The 3,373-nt window shown below is 46.1% G+C and overlaps 1 protein-coding gene across 1 annotated transcript in view; it reads right to left on the reverse strand.

Annotated features, from left to right (window-relative positions):
- The window catches only part of MYH14 (myosin, heavy chain 14, non-muscle), a 145,176-nt gene that overhangs the window by 12,214 nt on the left and 129,589 nt on the right, over positions 1–3,373 (reverse strand). The window lies entirely within an intron of this gene.

The following is a 3,373-nucleotide window of genomic DNA, read 5'->3' on the forward strand; positions in this document are numbered from 1 at the left end:
AAAAAGTCTTACATTTTATATGGCTTCTGTGTTCATGCACATTAATATATTTGTATGCCTTTTATTTTCTCAATCTATTTATCGTCAGTTTATTTCAGCAGACTTGAATCTTCAGAGTGGCAGGGAACACTCTTTTTCCCCTACACCTGCCCTCTCCTGCACGGACCATCACATCTGGGGTGAAGTCCATGGGATAGGACCCCTAGCAATCGGTATTGCTTGACAGCCACACTGGATACAACAGCCCCAGGTGTGCTGAGAGGAAGGCACAGGGCTGGGGGCGAGTGGCAAGGCACTAAGCAGTGCAAAAGGATGCAAGGAGAGAGACTTCTTCAGCTAAGAATCATCTAGTCTTTCTTTGCTCCCAGGGTGACTTTATTATTTTTCTGAGAAAGGGGCTTGATGTGTTGACTGGACAGGAGTGCAATGGTGTGATCACGGCTCATTGCAGCCTCAATGTGCTGGGCTCAAGAGATCCTCCCACCTCAGTGTCCTGAGTAGCTAGGACTACAGTGTGTGCCATCATGCTGGGCTAATTTTTAATTTTTATTTTTGTAGAGATGGGGTCTCGTCATGTTGCCCAGGCTGGTCTTGAACTCCTGGGTTCAAGTGATCCTCCTGCCTCAGCCTCCCAAAGTGTGGGGATTACAGGCATGAGCCATTACACTTGGTGTGGGGTGACTTCAAGCAACTCTTCTACTCCCTCGGAACCTCGGTTTCCTCATTTGTATAATGGAGCAGGGGTCCTCATAGACCTCAAACTACAGTTCCCATGAGCCCTGGGGCCCCTGGGTAACCCTGTGGACTGAGAACCACTTCTCTCATGAACCTCTGGGGCCGTTTCCTTCTGCCTATCCCTGAGGCCTCTCACTCTCATCATGTTCCACAATGAATTTAGCATCTTCCCCCCAAAACCCAGTATTTCCTCAGTCACCAGACCTTAGCTCCAGTGTCTTCTTCCCCTGCCGCCACCCATAGCCTCAGCTTCATTCCTTCTGCCCCCTGCTTTCTCTTCTTCATCCTCTCCTGTTCATCTTCACGGCCGCAGCCCAGCTCAGGCCTCATCTTGTTCTGCTTGGACCATCACTGCAGACTCCTTCCCAGCCTCCCGGCTTCCAGTCTCTCTCCTCTGATCCATTCCCACCATAGCCCCAGAAAGGTCTTTTTACACCTAGAGCTGGCCGTGTCCCTCCCCAGCCCACAGCCCTCCCATGGCTCCCTCCCCATTGCCCCCAGAGCTCCCCACTGCCCACACAACAGAGTTCCTTGGCCCAGTATTCAAGGCTCTGTGTGCTTCAAGCCTCATTTACCTCCCTGTCTCCCTCTCCCAGGTCCCAGACTCTCAGAACCAATCACATTCCTCCAAATGCCCTGATGTCTCCCACACTTTCCCGCGAAGCTGCCAGCTGACTTGGGACTCCAAGCCCTGGAAATCCCATTCTTGTCAGCTCCAGTTCAAGTGCTTCCTCCTCTAGAAACCCTTCCCCAACCACTACATCTCAGGGCATTGTAGCTTCTTCTTCATCTATGTCCCTTCAGCCCTTCTAGTTCATAGACCTTCATTGCCATGTCCAGCTCATGAGTCTCACCTTGGGGAATCCACCAGACATGGTATTAGACATGGACGTAATTAGATATACGTCCATGGTATGTCTAATTGTTCATAATTTTTTCAGGGATCAGCACATGGGAAGGTCAACAGTACACTCCTCTTTTTTTCTGAGTCAGAGTCTTGCTCTGTTGCCCAGGCTAGAGTGTGGTGGTGTGATCTCGGCTCACTGCAACCTCCACTTCCCAGGTTCAAGTGATTCTCCTACCTCAGCCTCCTGAGTAGCTGGGATTACAGGCGTCCACCACTACTCCTGACTAATTTTTGTATTTTTGGTAGATATGGGGTTTCATCATATCGGCTAGATTGGTCTTGAACTCCTGACCTCCAGTGATCTGCCCGTCTTGGCCTCCCAAAGTGCTGGGATTACGGGCGTGATCCACCATGCCTGCCCCAATAGTATACTCTTAATATTTGCTTGTTGAATGAATGAATAAATACAAAAGGGAACCTTATATAAATTTGATGTATAATAACATTCCTCGCCATGAGATAACGTACAGATGACGAATAGTAAGTCAAGCATCCTACATTTATAGCCCATCTCAGCCTCAGTTTTTCTACATGTAAAACAGGATAACAATGGTCCTTCCTTCACAAGGATTATGGGATATCATACAGGTACATACAGGTAGTCCAGCATCTGACATATAGTAAATCCTCAATAAATGGAAACTATTAGTATTGTTGTAATTATTGTTGCTGAATAGTATGGAGCAATAGAAAAATCTATTGTATTGGAAGACTGAAAGGTATTAGGCTTAGTAATAAATATTCTGTTAGTTTTATTAGCACAGCAATTCTCAACTAGGAATGTTATGGGAATATTCTTGGTCGTTCCAGCAACCGGGGATGGAAACCCTTTCAGCCCCGTACTACTGCTGCTTTCTGTCTCTGAACGTGGATGTCTGTGGGTGTGGTGCTTGGTGCAACTGCAGCCATTTTGTGACCATGAGGAAAAGACTGAAAAACAACACAGATGTTGATCCAGAGCCCTACCATTTTTGGGCTGCCTAGCTCTAGACTTCTTATCATGTGAAAAAGAGACATTCCTCATTGCGCTAGACTGATAGAACAGATGGTCCCAGTTCTCACCCCTTCCTGTATCCATACCCTTGGTAATATGAATTTGCAGCTGCTCCTATCAAACAGTCATATCTATTTCCCCTTTCCTTTGAATCTGAGAGGGTTGAGTGACTTGCTTTGGTTAATAGGATATGGCAGAAGTGACACAGTACCAGTTCCAAGTGCGGGCCTCAAGGAGTCTTCAGCACTTTCCCTTGCTCTTAGAACCTTTACTCTGTCATATGAACAACCCTGGGCTAGCCTCCTGGAGGATGAGAGGCCACATAAAGCAGAGAAAAGTTAGCTTAGTTATCCTAGGCAAGGCCTTAGAGTTACACAAGCCCAGCCAATACCAGTCATGCTGTTCTTGAAAATAAGAAAGTAAAAAAAAAAGAAAGCCCAGCCAAGATTAGCAAATCCATGTAGCTGAGCCTCAACTGAGCAGATGCATGAGTGAAGTCCACCAAGCCCAAAGCAGCAGAACTCACTAGCCACAGACTCATGAGCAAAACTAAATGGTTGTTGTTTTCAGCCACTAAGTTTCAGAGTGGTTTGTAATTCAGCTATAGCTAACTGACACATTATTATGTAAATAATACTCTTAGTGAGACTGCAGTTACTTGTAGCCCAAAGCATCCTAAATGATACAGAAAATCAGCAATCATTTAAATATTTATATACATTTACACTTTTTTTTTT

The sequence above is a fragment of the Mandrillus leucophaeus genome, unplaced genomic scaffold (genome assembly GCF_000951045.1).
Source record: "Mandrillus leucophaeus isolate KB7577 unplaced genomic scaffold, Mleu.le_1.0 Scaffold74, whole genome shotgun sequence".
In the NCBI taxonomy this organism is placed as follows: Eukaryota; Metazoa; Chordata; class Mammalia; order Primates; family Cercopithecidae; genus Mandrillus; species Mandrillus leucophaeus.